A 19,949-nucleotide genomic window follows, 5' to 3' on the forward strand; every position below is an offset into this window, starting at 1 on the left:
AAATAAACGTACATTTAAAGGTGACTAATACTTCAAAGGCCACGTACAATTCCTTTACCAGGTACAGTAAAAAATAACAAAAAACGGGGCCAACGAGTGGCTCGTATTTATTCATATTAGTGATTTAATACCTTATTTCTAAAACTTTATGACCTATCTATATTGAAGCCTGTCACTCTAGAGGTTGGGAAATGCCATATCAGTCTTAACGTCTATATAATAATCTTTTTATCTGCACAATCAATCTAAAACAACCTGACCTATATTTTTTAATTTTATATAAAGCTTTATAATCTATGGAGACAACACCGAGACACTAGGGCGTGTATTCACGGGGTTTGGCTTAGAAACAACACTTTTATTTATTATAAATTTGTCTTTGCTTTGCATTTTTCAATTTTTATTTAAGGTCGTTTAATAATGAACTATGCTGTGCTAAAAGAAAACAAAAATATACTTTCTATTAAAAAAGGTAATAACTGTTACATCTTATGATAAGTAATTTTAATTATTGTTTTATTATTTCGTAGATTTTTCTGAAAATATAATGTGTTAATCTTATTTTTTTATTGTGACTTTTTCAACATATATTTGCAAGAAACGGAATGAAATGAGTTTTAATGTTACCAAAGTTCCGAATAATAGAGGTTGCTTTAAAATAACTATAACCTTTTATATAACACACGATTAGGAAGTAAGTAAAAATCAAATCACTGCTGTCTTTTTAATATGTTAGCTATATGTTTTTTTAGGTTAGCTATAAAAAAACAAGCAATATTTTAATAACTTTTACTTTAACACATAAATTTTTATAAAACATAAGATAAGGAAATAAGTAAAAAATTAAACTAATATTGCGGTTTTATTTTTTGTTTTTTTACGTTAGCTCAAATAAACGTGCGTTAAAACAGAAGTTATTGTTGAAAAAGTATACACTTTAAAGAAATGTGTATTCGCAGGTATTTTTTCTGCATAGATCAATATGTTTGTGAAAGTAAATGTCTTATGCTTTATTTAATATTATTTTCCAGAGTTCCATTCATTGTATTAGGGACTATATTTGTAAAACTGAAACAGCAATGAACGTTTTTATGAATTATAACTAATAGTTAAAGAATTTCTTATTTAGGTCTGCATATTGCCTCTATGGGAATCTTTTAAATGAGTGTTTAATCAATATAGGTTTCAGGGTCAAGGTTGATCAAGTCATATGAATTTTATGAATATATTGCGTTGAGTGATTTTGAACCACCTATTGAACTGAACACTAATGTAGAGCAACATTACTCACGCTACTGTGAAACATATTGTGTTTATTTCATTGCACAATTACTTATCCACCTGATCATAATTACGATATCGTCACTGACTGTTCTAACCACAAAGCACACACTGATATCACGTGACCAACCCTAAACCAAGTAAGGAGGTTTTTTTTTATAAAGGACTGCTGATGTTAAATCAAAGCAATTCCTAAAACCAAATCCATACGCATCCCAACAGTTTATCCTAAACACCATATCGTCTATTACAAACTGTCTTATCACTATATTCTGAGAAGTTTTATTTTACGTATTAATTTCTTTAAATGATATTTAGTTATATAAAAATTATACTTTATTAGTAATTTTTAATTATTTAATAATATTTATACTATATCTAATTATTGATTCACACCTGACGATGGCATCTTTAATGCCGAAAGGTCTCGTGTAAAAAAAAATTATTGGATAATTGTGACTTTTATTTTAATAAATAGTAGAAACTTTTAGATGTTAATGTACGGAATTTAAATCACGTACATGACCATCTATATATATAAAAATGAAACTGTTCGTGTGTAACAGCATCACTCACAAACGGCTGGACGGATTCGCCTAATTTTTTTTTAATTTGTTCGTCTTGATCTGTAGAAGGTTATAGGATACTTTTTATCCCTTTCCCGATTCAGGATTCCGCCCCACTGGTTACAGAAATACCCGTAAGAAATGCATTGCAGCAAACATATGTTATTAAGTGAAAGAGTCTTTTCAAATTTTTAATCAGCTGTTCTTTGTAAACATATATAATGCGACAAAAAATTTGTTGTTATTTTTGACAGTAACTAAGTAAACATAAATATTTTTGACGTTTCTATGTAAACAAACATTTTTTGACATTTACAACGTGTCACAAATGTCAAATTTTTGATAAAACGTGATTTGATATCTTTTTCACAATTTCCAAGAACAGTGTTATTTTCCATCAGTAAAAGGTTTAAAAAAATAGGCAAGTATTTTTGTTTTCTCATGTAAATATTCTTTGAAGATTATTGAAGGACTTCCACTTCCATTGTGAGGCGGATGGAAGGAGAAATACTATTAATGTGATTCAAAAAATTATTTAATTCAATGTCTCCATGAGAAAAAATGCCGTGCCAGTAATTATGGAACTGTTAGAACTATGCACTCAATGCAATTATTTTGAGTTAGAGGGTAAAATTTACCGTCAAGATGAGGGGATGGCAATGGGTTCTCCACTGTCTCCTATTTTCGCCAATATCTTTATGGAGGAATTCGAGCGAAAAGCTTTGGCTTCAGCTCAGTTCAAACCGAAGATTTGGTGGAGGTATGTGGATGATACCTTTGTTATTTTTTTCTCATGGAGACATTGAATTAAATAATTTTTTGAATCACATTAATAGTATTTCTCCTTCCATCCGCCTCACAATGGAAGTGGAAGTCCAAAACAAGCTTCCCTTTTTGGATGTGTGTGTATTAAGAGATAGGGATGTCCTTAAGACAGCTGTTTTTCGAAAGATAACACACACAGGAAAATATTTAAATTATCAATCAACGATCAAAAATCTGTCAAAGAAGGAGTAGCCTACTCGTTGTTTGATAGAGCAAAGAGCTTGTGCTCAGATAAAGATGGACTAAAAGAAGAATTTAAGAAAATTGAATCGGATCTCAGAAGCAATGGATACCCTCAATTAGTAATTAATAAGTGCAAACGAACCAGAAGAATCATTCCTGAGTCAGAAAAACAGATTTGTGATAAATTTGCGTTTATGTCAATCCCTTATGTGCCGGGATTATCGGAGAAAATTAGAAGAGTAGGTAGAAAGTACAACATTGGAACCGCGTTTAAAAACACACAACACTCTTAGACAAAGTCTCGTAAAAACAAAACCAAAAAATGGCACACAGGATTCCAAAAAACTGTGTTTACAGTATAAAATGTAGCTGCAATAGGGAATACATAGGCGAGACAAAAAGACCACTAAACGTAAGGATAAAAGAACACAAAGAAAACACGAGAAAGGGTTTCACAGAAAAGTCAAAAATTGCACACCATTGTTGGTCCGAAGACCATCATATGAATTGGGATGAAGCCCACATAATACATCGGGAACCACATTTCTTCAAAAGGAAATTAATTGAGGCAACATACATTAAATTGGCAGACCAACCAATCAGTCAACCATCAGTCGAGATTAGGCCGCTTTTGGTTGCCAATTCTAAAAAATGAACTAAAGAGAAAACCAAAAGTATCAAACGGATCGGATATTTGTAATAAACCAATGCGGAGTCACAATATGGTTTTAAGAAGTTCATCTCGCATGAACCAATAATAACGAAAGGGCCCATTCCTGTTCCCCTTCCCTTGTATTTTCCGCCATCTTGTTTTAGCCAGCCGTCACGATTGCCATTGGCTAGTCCCTCTGGTCAGTCGTAGGTGGTCAGTAGACGAGTGAAGACGCATTGTGACCTGTATTCCGTAGTTTACTTTTAATGATTAGTGTTTTGTATAGTTTTGTATTAAGTGCATGTCTTTAGTGTTAGTGAAGTTGACAAACAACATGTAGGTTGTGATTCCTGACTTAGGCGTGCCACAACGCTTTAGTAAGATTTGTTTATTTTAACTTAGTTTGTAATTATGTATTAGGTTAGTTCTTTACCTGAAGAAGAGATCAGATTGCAGATCTCGAAACGTAGTGTTACTGTTTTCTTTGTTTCACTGAACGATGGCAAATGTCCGGAAAAATCCTGTTTCCTTCACAAAACTTAAGGCTATAAAAAATCCAGATGTATTGCCAGGTTGACTTGGCAGGTTTGAATGTGTTGTATATTTAATTGCTAGTTGCTTAAGATACAATATAATTAAATTTAAATGCAAATGTTGGAATTATATACCGTCTAGTTGACTAAGACTATCATCAAATACTCGTGTATCCCATTACTATCTATTGTATCACAATAAAATACTGTTTTTTCTAATAAGCTATAACTGAAGATATTTCTCTTTAGTGGAACCATAATATTTTATAAAGTATAATTTTTTATATTATATAAAAGTTTATAAAGTTAAAGTTGTATAAAAGTTTTGAGGCTGTAAAACCTTTCTAAGGTTATCACACACGGACTCTACTGGGTCCTTAGTACATACGGTATTTACTTTCCGTAATCTAATAAAACTTATTATAAGTAGACCCTAAGATAAATAATCAGGTATCACATTACTTATCAGTGGAATACAGGCACGTTGAAAACGTATTACAACATATTTTGTATATTGAAATAATTACTTAATTAATTTTATATCCGTTATAGACTACTGAACGCCTGAGTTAAATGTTTACAAAGAAGGACCTCCATTAAGGCTTAGGGAACATGTGATGTCTTTATAGAAAAGGACTAATTTTTCCCTTTGCCGTGGTCCACATTATTACCCTAAACAATACAACTCAGCGCAAGGTAAGATATTAGGAGAACGGAAAATATCTCTGCACAAATGTAATCGACCTTTGGTAATTCTTACAGTTGTTTAAAGACGTGTCAAAACCAACCTCTCCATGCAACATAACAGATGAGAGACAGCTATAATAGACAATTAGTCCAACATAATAACGCTTGGTCCATTATGCTGTATTATAGTATACTAGGGACAGTTCGTTTCAGATCACATAGGTGTTAGTTATAATCAAACAATAAGCATGCTAGCGTTGTGTAACATTAACTCGCATGCTCTCGTAGTTCCAATATTATGCCAGCAAATAACTCTAGAAATTAGCCAGCCACGGCTTTTACAGTTCTATTTTTATTTCGGTCATGAGTATGGAATTCATAAATGGAAATACGCAATTAATTAGTTTAGAGATTGAAAGTGGTAACATTCATATTAGAGGCAAGATAAGTTATGATTTTCACCTACGATTACAATTAAAAAACGGGTTTGTATGTGTGGGCCTGTATTTACAATGAATAGAGTGTTTGAATGTGTGCCGCATGTGCCTTCCGCTCATCATTAACAGAGTTTTGTAAAGATGTATGACCATTATTGTACAACAATTATGAGGACATTTCTTTATTGAATTTGCTGTTTAAAACAAGAAATTAAACACACTTATCCTTGGTAAATGGATAAATTAAGATTACTGTGATGAAAATGAAACTAAATCATTTTGACACACTAAGTGCTTTTCATTTCAACCTTCAACCTTATACATAACCAAATGTTGGTTATCTAGCTATCTCAATATTTCTATTGATGGTTATATGGAAACTAATGCACCCATAATGAAATAATTAAAAATTTAGAGCAAGGAAATAGATCCAAAAAAGTCCACGGGCGGAAAATTGAAATTATCACTAAACGTAACTTATACCTTGTTATGGAATTATTTGTTTTGTTCATTTAACAATTTCGCCTCATGAATCTAATCATTGTAACAGTTATCCAACTATAACTTATGCTTGGAGCTCCCAGCTGTTACATGGCAAAGTTTAAATGAGGGGAATCAATGTTGTAACCAGTAGTCAGTTCACGGTCGTACAATATTGCAGTGAACCACTTCACAGCTGATTGCTTGGTAGGACGGCTAATAATGTACCCCACGTCATTAGTGATACTCCTACTCCATAATTCTCGTTAACTTCCTAACAATAGCTGACAACCTTACAAAATAATAAGAATTAGGAGGAAAAGTCTCTTAATTAAGAATTCCTTTTTCAAAATATTAATTTTTATAGAAAATCAAAATAGTTCGTTATGAAACTAAAAAAAGCGGGGTAACGAGAGTGGAGTGAATGAACATGCTACTAGTTGTTACCCGCGGCTCTACTTGCGTATCATCAAACTAAATTAATGTCGACTAATGAAAATTCCTTTTAATTGGCATATCAAGTGATCCCGTAATTGTTATTCTAAAATGTATTTATCTCCAGAATTATTTAATAATCTTGTCACCTAAACAATGTTCATTTTTCACTGAGAGCTGACGCAAGCAACTACTGCCTAACGCGTACTAATTCCACTCATGTTTTGAAATGTTGGTTACTTTACACTCGAATTGTTTAGACCACATTTCGTTGAATATCTAATTTAATTTCTTAAAAACAGATACTCTTGTACAATGTTCGTACTTGGAATTTTTTTAAGGAAAACGTTTTACATGGCTCCACCTTTGCATTTAAAATAGGTAAAATTTTCATTATACATGTTTTCAATATTTAATACTAATTTAGAAACCAGGCAAAATTTGGGCAAAGTACGAAGGAAAAGCTTCAAAGAATATCAATATATAATATTTGCAAACACGTTCACTAGAAATATCAAAATCTTAAAAATCCATAAACTGTTAAAAATCTGATTACTCTAACCTTAGTAACGAACCCATAATATTCTACATTACTTCTGAAACGCAATTTATAGGAAGCACAAAATAAAAAACAACCAGAATTTGCACAACTGCGTTCTTTGTATATATTTATATTAGAATATTTTCGTAATATTTAATTCGATATAATGTATTTGATGCTCAGAGTTTTAATCCAGAATCTAAGAGCGAACTAGCATTTTACAAGCAAACAGCCCTGTTATCCTTAGAATCGCTATTGAAATTTCTTCAAAGGAAGAAATCAGTCATCATATGGAAATTGAAATGGGGCGGTTTCAATTACGTTGCAACATAAAATGATACTTTTTCTTAGTTTTCTCAACTTATACATACACTTAAAATAACGACTAGATTATTTATCTAGTTGCCTGACTATGATATAAGTAATATTTATGTGTCATTTGGTCAAGTGCATTAAGGGAGGTAAAAACATAATCTGAATAAAAATATCGCTATATATTTTAAATCCTTGTGATTACCCTCCTATTTTGGTCTCCCACAAAATTATAGTGCGGCAGACGATTTATTGGTCTATAAACGCACAAGTTATTATAATTCTACATTTTGCAATTATTATCCTGCGTTAAAAAATATTCTAGATGAATTTTATGTAAATAAATAAACAAAACATTTAATTTCTTAGCGACTGTGCAAGTTATGTGCAATAATTCAGGTTTACAATACAAAAGGTTTTAAGGTTTAAAATCATATTTTACGTTTAAATTACTCAACAATAAATACATAATGTTGTCCATACAAAATTTAGGGGCATTTCTAACAACAGTAATTGATAGATTCTTCGTCTTAAAATAAGTTACTAAGACTGGTTACGATTTTATAAACATTTTAACGAACAATGTTACAACGTATTGCTGTATATTATGTTGTCGGCACTGTTAAAAGCACTGAATTCTACGTACTCTAAATAGGTTATAAAATATGTAAAAAAGATAACTAAACCGTAATGTTCTTATATTTAAATATTATAATATCGAAAATCATTGAATCACAGAAGGACTTGCTCTTACCGAGACTCGAACCCGGATCTCTCATTTGCCGGGTGACTGCGCTACCACTACACCACAAAGCCCTTACTTTTTACGACTCGATTTTTAGAACTTGACCGTTTCTGTGACATGTGCGTTTACATGTAAATAAATAAATAAATAAATATATATATATATATATATATATATATATATATATATATATATATATATATATATATTATTAAAACTATAGATGTATATGGGGTAATTTATATCTTTTATTTGAAAACATGTTATAAATCAACCATCGCAAGTTTTTTGAAAGTCTTGTCTGTCTATCTGTCTTCATTTTAATCTGCTGTCATTCAAATTTATTATTAATATAGATAATCCTGACTTGTACGCGTATATTTTCTACTGGGTAGTAGCTAAATTTACGGAATCAGGTATAAAAGAGGGTTTATTTAGAATTGTATATTTAGGTTTATACACATATTAAAGTCCAAAACTTCACAAATAATGTTCGGTTTAATTTTACTTAAGATAGTTTTTTATGATAACTCTAATACGCTTTATTCAATTAACATTAAAGGATCAATATAACCACATAAAAACTACAAAGTTGCAGAAATTTCCAAAATAGTTTAATTTAACTTATTATGAATAATATTATTATGCTTCATTTTGGCATCATGTAAAGGGATCAGAATTAAGCTACTAACTAGAAATTCGATTTTCACTATGCATTCCTTCTAATGTTTCGATTATGAGCTTTAATTTCGTTATTTAGCAACTATACTTTGCTCTTTGGCATTAAAGTACTTAATTTATCATTGAATAATAACTACTAGATTGTTCAAGTTCCTATTATTCTTACTGTTAATATCATGCAGTACCTTATGTGTAGTTAGTAACATTAGTACATGTTTATCTGTCCTAACTTTATACCAATTATTATATCGATAATAAATAAAAGAATAGGCCTTTACTACAAAAGTACAAAAACTAAATTATTTTCTCATATTAATCACAATTTTTTAATGATGAGCCACAATAAGAATATGCATGAAAAATTACTTTGAAATAAAGTATCTAGACCTTTATGTATAAAATACGTTTTTCCCAAGATGACGCATTAAAGATTAAGGCTAAAAACATGTACACAATTAATATGAACAAGTCGATATCTGAATAAATGTGAAAAAAACAGAGGAAGGTAAACATTAAAAATCGTTTTGTAAGTTTCTCCCCTTTTTCTTTGTTTTAGAACCTAAACATTCTGTACAAATTTTAACAGTCTTATAAATTAAAACGAGTATTATATTTTTTGGGTAAAATAATTCATTCAAGTTTTTCTTTTACAGTAAATAGATTAAAGTAAAATCAGGGAATATCTTCAGAAGAATAGTTACATTGAGTTTCTTAATATATTTTTGCGATGCTTAACATTAAAATAAAATAAAGGCGAAACATGTATTCAAAACATTATCGCCCCAAAAACCTTCACCTACCCTTAAAAAAATTTCTCAATTTGATTTATTATTATTCTTTATATATTTCTTCAACTCTTCATCAGATATAGTTTTAACTAGTTTTGTTAATTGAACAAATTAAATATAGACTGCCAAGTTATAGGACCTATACTGATTCAGTTTGCTCCAAACAGAGATATCAGAGTTCAGATAATGTTCAGTGGTGATCGAGGACAGAAACTACCAGAGATTGTAAACTGCATGCAACTCAAGAGTATTAAGCCTTTTTCAATCAATTCTCAAAAGGGTTATTATTATTATTTATTATTAACGGCAAGCAGCCAATTTACATACAGTATGCAATAAGATGGCAGTACAATGTATACAGTGCAGTAAAGAGTACAACTAGTATAAAATAATACAGAGCTAGCAATGGCAGAACACAACACAATATAACAATATAACAATGATTGATTCCAAGTCCCAATAACTGTCAATCACAACAAGAAAGTTTAGTTATACACTAATATCATATAAAAATCAACAATATATTATGAAATAGACCAACGTACAATAGAATTAACAACAATGTATAAAATAGAATAGTATAACAACAACAAGTACACGTAAATAACAACAACCAAAATAATATAAATACACCAATGATGCAAAAAGTCGAAATTAAATTAAATGTACCTTACAGTAGAGCAGAAACATAATAATAAATACAAAATAGCAAAAGCTAAAAAATGAAACAGTCTTAAAGTTACAGGGGATTTTAAGTGTGTTGAGACAAAACATAAGTGGCCCGCTTTCTGATTTGATGTAGGCCATCAGCGAAAAAATCGCACTCTGATGCAACACGATTCCCCAGGCGAACAAATCTTGCCAGTGGACTGTTGAAGTCGTAGTTCGTGGGTTAAAATGTACTTAGAACGAAACATGATTTAGTTGACCAAACGTTATAATTAATATGATATCAGGATATTTTGTTACTATAGTTTATTTTCTATATATATATATATATATATATATATATATATATATATATATATATATATATATATATATATATATATATATATATCACATCATGCTTACTAAAGAGAAAGCTTAGTAGTTTTGAAAGCTTACTAAAAAAAAGTTTTTTTCAAAAAATATTATGGTATACATGTAAGTTTCATGCGTAAAACTCACACGGTTTTTAGTTTAAAAACACGAGAAAACTTGATGTATGCTTTCAAATCTGATGATTTCGGTCGCTGAAAATTTCAAATCAATTTATAGGCAGTCTTTTTATGATGTTTTTTTAGTTTATTGAACTTAACGTTAAAAATGTCTTCACCGGCCCCTAGAAATTACAACTTCAGAAACTGATAATTACTTCAAAAACTTGAATTGGTGAACTCCCTGTAGTGGGACATCCCTTATCATAACCGAGTTTTCAAATTAAACTTCCCACCAAGAACCAAGTCTCAGTTGATCTGAGTCAGGTTCAAAGAGACTAGTCAGATGTACAGCTGACTAGGTCTGTACAGGTGCGCGGTGATCCAGTACAGGTCACATCTAGTCCGCTATACAAATTTACTTCATACATATTTTCTTTTACATTAGGGTTTTACACCTGGGTAAGACATCATAACTACAACAGACTAATTAAATGTATATAAAATTTTTTCTTTGCTCACTTTAACTTTAAAGGCTATAATAATAGTCCATATTTGATTAGATCTAGATTCTAATCTTAATTCACTAAATTTAGAATTTGAAACTAATTTCTCTTAATTTGGCGCACATCTAATCTGACTAACCGCCTTCAATAATTGTTTTTGGCCTTAATTGAATAACTCAATTTATGTGGATACATGTTGAATTCTAAATGACGTAGGTTAGGGCTCTTATGTTGACTTGTACGTGACCTTACTTTATTATTATTTATATGTAAGGGTTGCGAAAATCTCCGCGCTGTGGTAAATATGTTCATTTATATTTATCATTTAGTATAAATTATCACTCTTGATAGATGTAGTAGATATTTGAATTCTGTACATGAGTTCCTCTAGGTCAAAGAAAGAACCTTTTAATTTGGTAGGCAACAGATCAAAGGGCAGCTCTTCCGTCTGTCTGCATATGCGTCTACCTATATTATGTGCGACAATTCATGATAGAAAGCTGTTGGAGAATGGAATCTTCGTACATGTGGTTTCTCTTGGTCAAAGGAAGAACCGTTTCATTTGGTAGACAAAAGATCAAAGGGCAGTTCTTCCGTCTGTCTGCATATGCGTCTACCCGTATGCGCAATAACTCATAATAGAAATCTGTTGGAGATTGTAAACTTCATATATGGGTTTCTCCTGGTCAATGGAAGAACCCTAATCATTCTGAGGTCATAAGGTGAAAGGCAGCCTGTCCGTCTGTCAGGACGTATTACGTTCTATTCTGTTACGTTCTGTCGGCTGATTACGTACTCTTGTAAATTGATATATTATTTAGAAAATCGTACGAGAAAAATATCATGATAATAATTTAATTTGACACTAGTAAAGTCGATATTTCTAAACAGTAATATTCTTAACAAGTATAGTAATGAATAATAAGCTTTATTCGAAAGAAAATTTTTTCTCTTACATATATTCTGTTTAGGCAATCGTATATTGATCATGTTCATAATTTAGTTTAAACATAATTATTTAAGGTCTCTGGTTATAATATTCACCTACATTGAAGGACACGTGTTTACTAGCATATCACAGCTGTAGGGTTTATTTGAGAGTAAAACTATCTGTCAGTCTCTCAGACGCGACATGACAGTGTTGCCGGAATTGAACAGGGTTCAACAAAACAGGCTACTCATTTTTTCATATTCATATATATCATCACCTATCGATTTCCTGGAAATATTTAAAACTAATTTACTGTGGTGTTTTCCTTAAGCAGCAAACTATATTTTCAACTATAGGCGCTGTCACATTATTTCTGATATGGAAGAAAACCGTTATACAACTAATTGTCATTGGTTGACTTTATGATTATTTTATTTAACCCTTTCAGGACCACGGTAAATGGTACAGCAATGTTACAAATCTGCTTAAACGTTCGAAAATATGGCGTTTGTACTGGAAGAGTTAAAATTTAAGTGAATATTACTGTACTTATGACATTTATATCTTTTATGTAGGACAAGAAAAGTGTTTCAGTTTAAGATTTATGATAAGTGTAACGGTATTCCTTTAATAGCTTAAATGTATGGACAGTTTGAGGGCAAGGCACATCACACGTTGCGTAAAAGTTTTAGCTTTGATTCGAAGGAGATAATTAAGTTTCAATATCCTTCCAGTAGAAAAAGAAGAAAATATGCCAGGCTACGGAATTAAAGGCTTCTCCTAGCAATGCACATGCACCATCATTTAACTCATCTTGCCTAGGTAAAAATAAAGTTGCACGAAACATGTTAAGTTAACATATGAAATCATTTTTGAGACATCTGTCAGATTATTACAATACTAGTGTTAGTATCTCCAATGGTAAAATATCGTATGATCGTGTTTAGTTTCTTTTGAAATCTATTTATTCTCTGATTTACTCTGTGCAACCATAGGTACGAATGATACAAATATAACCGTATTTGATATCGCTTACCCCAATGATATGGCGTGACTTGACCACCATCGAAATTAGTGGTCCTTTGTATCGTCATGCAAAATTTATAGTTTATAGTTAAGATTGTTCTCAAGTTGTGTGTTGACAAATACACAGATAGACACCTAGGAATTAAATTTCCTTGAGTCCTTCGCTAACGCTCAGGAAATAAATTATTTATTTTTTAAACTTATTTATAAATGTAAACACGTAACTGTTGTAAGATCATATAATTAACTAAGAAATCTTCATAAATAATCTAACATCTTAGAAGAACTAACTTTTTCATCTGGTCTGATTAGAAGCGGTCTGGTTAAACTTAAACCTCCCCAGTCTCCAAGTTAGTGAAACTAACAACTGACTTACTTCTGAACTTTGCGGTACTTCTTCCACGATTAGTTAAACACCGGTGGCTTCAGAAGTCTGTAGTTAACGTTCTTAAAGGAGAAGAACCACGATAATGCAAATATTTTTAGCCAAAAAGGTTTTGTATGTTAATTAACCATAATTACGAGTTTATTTACATATAAATAGTGTAAAATAAAGCGTGTGTTGTTTATTTATCATCGATAGTTGTACTTACGTCCTTTTTAAAGAGCGATTCAAACACACTCTACATAAGGAATAATGTAATATGTGAGGTCGAGGAACCGTACAATCTTGTTATTGATTGTTCTCTTTGACTGAACCCTTTAATAACAAGTTGTGACCTGGAAAACTTTAAAAATCAAACTAAAGCATTAGGTTTTGGATGTTAATTAACCATAATTACGAGTTTATTTACATATAAATAGTGTAAAATAAAGCGTGTGTTGTTTATTTATCATCGATAGTTGTACTTACGTCCTTTTTAAAGAGCGATTCAAACACACTCTACATAAGGAATAATGTAATGTGTGAGGTCGAGGAACCGTACAATCTTGTTATTGATTGTTCTCTTTGACTGAACCCTTTAATAACAAGTTGTGACCTGGAAAACTTTTAAAAATCAAACTAAAGCATTAGGTTTTTGGATGTTAATTAACCATAATTACGAGTTTATTTACATATAAATAGTGTAAAATAAAGCGTGTGTTGTTTATTTATCATCGATAGTTGTACTTACGTCCTTTTTAAAGAGCGATTCAAACACACTCTACATAAGGAATAATGTAATGTGTGAGGTCGAGGAACCGTACAATCTTGTTATTGATTGTTCTCTTTGACTGAACCCTTTAATAACAAGTTGTGACCTGGAAAACTTTAAAAATCAAACTAAAGCATTAGGTTTTGGATGTTAATTAACCATAATTACGAGTTTATTTACATATAAATAGTGTAAAATAAAGCGTGTGTTGTTTATTTATCATCGATAGTTGTACTTACGTCCTTTTTAAAGAGCGATTCAAACACACTCTACATAAGGAATAATGTAATGTGTGAGGTCGCGGAGCCGTACAATCTTGTTATTGATTGTTCTCTTTGACTGAACCCTTTAATAACAAGTTGTGACCTGGAAAACTTTAAAAATCAAACTAAAGCATTAGGTTTTGGATGTTAATTAACCATAATTACGAGTTTATTTACATATAAATAGTGTAAAATAAAGCGTGTGTTGTTTATTTATCATCGATAGTTGTACTTACGTCCTTTTTAAAGAGCGATTCAAACACACTCTACATAAGGAATAATGTAATGTGTGAGGTCGCGGAGCCGTACAATCTTGTTATTGATTGTTCTCTTTGACTGAACCCTTTAATAACAAGTTGTGACCTGGAAAACTTTAAAAATCAAACTAAAGCATTAGGTTTTGGATGTTAATTAACCATAATTACGAGTTTATTTACATATAAATAGTGTAAAATAAAGCGTGTGTTGTTTATTTATCATCGATAGTTGTACTTACGTCCTTTTTAAAGAGCGATTCAAACACACTCTACATAAGGAATAATGTAATGTGTGAGGTCGAGGAGCCGTACAATCTTGTTATTGATTGTTCTCTTTGACTGAACCCTTTAATAACAAGTTGTGACCTGGAAAACTTTAAAAATCAAACTAAAGCATTAGGTTTTGGATGATAATTAACCATAATTACGAGTTTATTTACATATAAATAGTGTAAAATAAAGCGTGTGTTGTTTATTTATCATCGATAGTTGTACTTACGTCCTTTTTAAAGAGCGATTCAAACACACTCTACATAAGGAATAATGTAATGTGTGAGGTCGAGGAGCCGTACAATCTTGTTATTGATTGTTCTCTTTGACTGAACCCTTTAATAACAAGTTGTGACCTGGAAAACTTTAAAAATCAAACTAAAGCATTTACAATAAAATCTAGTTATAAATACCAATAACAGGTGTGGTTGGTTTTATACAGGATGCTTAATAGTAGGTAACCAATTTTCAAGGTAATGGTTTACGGCATCAACAAAATAAAATATAGCATACTTTCGATAATGCTTTGTTTTCTGTATGTCTGTCTGTTCAAGTTTAATAGAGAAATATTTTTTAAATTACAATTGGTTTATTATTTTGATGCAGTTTAATAAAGTGTAAACTAACAAATAAAACTATGTTTTTATTTCCACAGTAAATAACAATGTTTAATGTAATCAAAAATATAATTATACAAATTTTTTTTAATAGATCCAGAATTGGTTGAGTTTATTATCTCTTTCCATCCAATAACATTTGTTTATTGAAATACAAATTTTATTGTCACATATTTAAAAAAATGTTTATAACGTAATGCAATTTCAATATCATATGAACAATAATTACAATATGCTGTATCCAACCATATTATGTTGTACAAACATAATATAATATGATAAAATTTTAACGATATTATATCGTAGTTTAATAGATCCGTTCGCCAATACAATATGTTAGGTAATTGCGGATGCATCAACAGACATTGCTAATTTGTCAGACATTAATTGAACAATAGTTAATTGCCAGTTTGATACGTGTCGAGAGTCTGCTGCTTGAGGTTAGTTAATTAGGTCGATTTCAATTAATAGCATATGTGGAAAGAAATTTATAACTTCGAAGCACATACAAGTTAGTGTGAAAAGATTTTTCTCCTAAAGCTCATTTCTGTTGGAATAAAACGTTATCTCGCCAAACATTCTTTCTCATTGTGGGTAAAGAGACTATTCAGGGTGTTTGCTACGGCCCATTTTTCTTCTGTTAACTGATTAAGGTCCAGCTTTGGATATCTGAAAGTCTTTGGCTGAGCTTTGTTGCTGCCGCCTAACTGCTCATATTAGAAGTTGGACGAGCTCACGTTTGTTCTGATTGTTAATTATCGTGTTTATGTAGTATTTGGTGTTTCCAATAGTGTATTTGTTGCTAATTGATTTCTGTTCTGACTTTAAACTGCTTGGACTGTTAAAATGGCTCTTTAAATCTGTATATACCTTTGTCGAACATTAACTGTAATATCCCTCTATTTTATCTCTGTTGATTTTATCTTAAACTAAGTGTATCTTGTGTATTCATTACGTTAAATTTATACAGTTTGGCATTTGCCAGTTTTGTTATTAATAAGCCCGTTGAATTTTGATAACTAAGCCAACAACAGAATTTCTGTAAACTGTTACACTGTCTCGGATCACCCCGCACTCCCGATAACAATGCCTAGGCATCCACCTGACGCATTTGTGTCTGCCTAAGGATGGAAATCCGCTACCAGGGACGTTGTGCCAAGTTTGAAAGCAGATAAATATTTGCTTTTATTTTTGTTCCCCATGTTTTGGACACCTTTTGGAAAATAATCCACTTGAAGGGAAAAGGGACTTATATTAAAATATATACTATTTTAGTTGGTATCACTATTGCTTTAAAGTGAATAATAGCTACAGAGCTTATGTCAAGTTCATATTATATAGTTGCAAATAGTATGTCCTATAGTGTGCCAACAAGATATTGTTAAGGTAAGGAAGTAAGATTGTCAATCCATAACGCGAGCTACACAAATTCGCAACTGGCTCTTTAGAAATTGAATTCCTTTGTGGTTATTTTTGACCCTGGTGCTCGCAGGTATCCATTAAAGGCTAAAAGCGTAAACCTCCAAATTTTGTCAAGTTTTTCCTACCATCAAATTTATACAACGCATTTGGCTGTATAGCCTAAGTGGGTTCTGGGCCTACCTGTAATTATTAGCTCATTTGTTATGTCTTATTATGTTATTTTGTTTTTGTTTCCAATTTCACGTAGCCAATGTGTAGTTAAAAATAAAAATGAATAGTAAATTTCTTTTTTACGTAAACTTTAAAGGAAACTTTATTGAGAGAGACAGAGAGAGAGGAAGGGTGAGAGTGAGAGGGGGGAAGAGAGAGATGAATAGAAACTTTTACAATTAATCCTTGTTACCAAGTGGTGGATGTTTTAATATCATCCCTTTTTCATATAATACGAAAAGGCTACTTCGTAAACATCTGAGCAACCAAATTAACATCCCGGAGCAGCCCATCGCTAAAGGTAAATGCCGAGATATTGGTGTAATAAGATCGATTCATAGGGTTAGTTTCCTGTAGAAGATAAGTTTCGGAAAAGATACCCCACTTTCAATATATAAGTGTCTTTAAAAGCTAAATATGAAGGAATATTGGCTTCTGCTCGCTTTAACTGCAAATTTACAGAAAATTCCTAGTCTCCCCTATGACTAAGGTATAAATGGATTAGTGGCCACTATCTTTCCAAATGGAGAAAGTGACATGGATTCCCGGTGGGCCGGCTCCTTCCTGCAATCTTACAATTCCTGAATATCAGGTAATCTACCTTCTGGAAGCAACATAAAATTATTTTTTAATTTAAGATCAATTATCAACTTCAAACCATAAGTTTTTTTGTTGAAAGTGTGTACACACAATAATGTGGCACGAAAATGGTTGATATATTTTATTAAAGGTACTTTGTAAGATTTAACAAACGTGTATAAGAATTAACCAATAGAGGATAAATGTACAAAACTATCTCAAAAACAATGATTGGAAATAGTCCACATTCAGTAAATCCATTTACGAATATGTTATGACCTGATAAAATAGCAGTGGAATTACCCAACTAATCTGCATCGATGACACGGCTACGCTTGTATGACAATATATTAGCTTTCATTGTGATCTGCACTTCACACAATAAAAAATGGATATTACTATCTATCCGTAGTTTTGTAATGTGATATTGCTATGGAAATAATAATTGAACGACCAATTACACAGTTTAATATTAGTACACTTTATATACTGCTCTTTCAATTGAGTACAGGTAATTAACTCATTATTGTTACAATACATGAATAATGTTATAATGTATTATTACAATAAAATTTAAACTAAGTATAAACATTTTCAATCAGAAATATCTATTCACACCTTAGACTTTTATTAATCAACTGCGTTTAAAATAGAATGCGCTATAGCAAAAACTAAATAAAAAATATAATTTTTTATTGTATTAGAATTAGTTTCCGTAAAATTCTACCTGTTTGAATCACCTCAGGACAAAATACACTCAAAACTGGAGACAAGGAAACAGCCGATCATAACCTCAACTACACAACTCTCCTGCGAAAATATGCCTTGTACACGTCCTTTGTCTCATTCAATAACATTTTGCCTGCTGTTTACATCGGAATTTAATCTAGTACAGAATGTTTATTTATTACAGTCATTATAACCACAAACAACCAAGTCTGTAAAATGCGGATTTAAATATCCACACTTAAGAACAATATTACATCTTTTTAAATGTAATATCACTTATTCCATAATGTGCGACAGATATAAAAAGGTTTTATTAAAGTATAAAAGAATAAACCCCAATTTTATCTATATATGTTTCCAATTATTCAGTTTAAAAGATGTTATGTTTTAATAATTAATTAAATTCAATATATTGTAGACCTCAAGCGCTTTAATCCAATCCTATGTATTTTGCTATTCTCCTAATAAGAACAATTTCCATGACGACAATTTATCCTACAATTATCATAGCCAATGCGAGAAGGTTTGACGTAATTTGAATATTAATTTTAGCTTGATTTGACCTTCTACTTAGAAAACGTCAGAATTATGACCCTGGTTCCTTGAATGTGAATTTCGTGTCTGTCAGAAGAGATTAAAAAATAGTCATGGATAAATAAGATCAAATCGACCTTTTTTTAGTACTTTCTTCTTCCTCCGACATACCTAGACTTCAAATAAACTCTGTCTGGCTTACTGAACAGCTATTCAGTATAATTTAGATGGAGAGTTATTTTCAATGTCTCATCAGACACACAGTTCAGTGCACTAAGATGTTTTAGATATGGTAACACTGTGAAGCAACCCATTTTTTCAACAGGTAACATGACACAAGAAAATATCTCTTCATCTTAACTCAATATTTGAATTTAATCGATCATTTCCACGTCGTTTTGTGGATACATTTTCTCAACATGATTTAAGATGGCAAAATATTGTTTAGGGAAATTTGAAACAACTTCTTCTGAAGTTTTATCTGAAATTGTCAACACAAGAAAATCTAAACGCATTACCGGCTTAGTAATTAAAAAGCGTTCCATTATGTCGTTCAACGGCTTTAAAGCAGAATAGTAAAATTTTACTTGTACAAGTATCATAAAATAGGAATATATGAACAGTAGAAATTGAGAGAAAAACTTACAGGATTACAGGTTTAGCAATTAAAAAGCGCTCCATTATGTAGTTTAAAGGTTTTAAAGCAGAAAGGTAATTTTTACTTGTAAAAGTATCATAAAAAAAGGCATACATGAACAGTAGAAATTGAAAGGAAACCTACAGGCTCCAAGCAAATAAAGGAAGCATTTTAATCTAATTGTGTAGTATTCAATATCCCTAATATCTGTTCTTTGAGAAGCGCAGTCATAACTGTAATCCACCGTTCGCATTCTCTAATTACGTTATACAAACCACAACCAAATTACCATTTTATTACATACATAAAACAATTATATAAGATATTCTTTTATTACTCACAGATTAACCAACATCGAATGGTACACAAACCCCCAGTAATATATTGCATATTCTCAGATATTTTTAACAGCTGTCATTGAATAAGAACTCATTTCTGAGTTGATTTTTAAAAAATTATTCTAAGAAAATTAGTTTTAATTGAAAAATATTTTCTTGAACGTTAGCGAAGCCAATCTTTCGACGGCCAGGAAAAATCTTATTTTTTA

Source organism: Homalodisca vitripennis, chromosome 5 (genome assembly GCF_021130785.1).
Source record: "Homalodisca vitripennis isolate AUS2020 chromosome 5, UT_GWSS_2.1, whole genome shotgun sequence".
NCBI classification, from domain to species: domain Eukaryota; kingdom Metazoa; phylum Arthropoda; class Insecta; order Hemiptera; family Cicadellidae; genus Homalodisca; species Homalodisca vitripennis.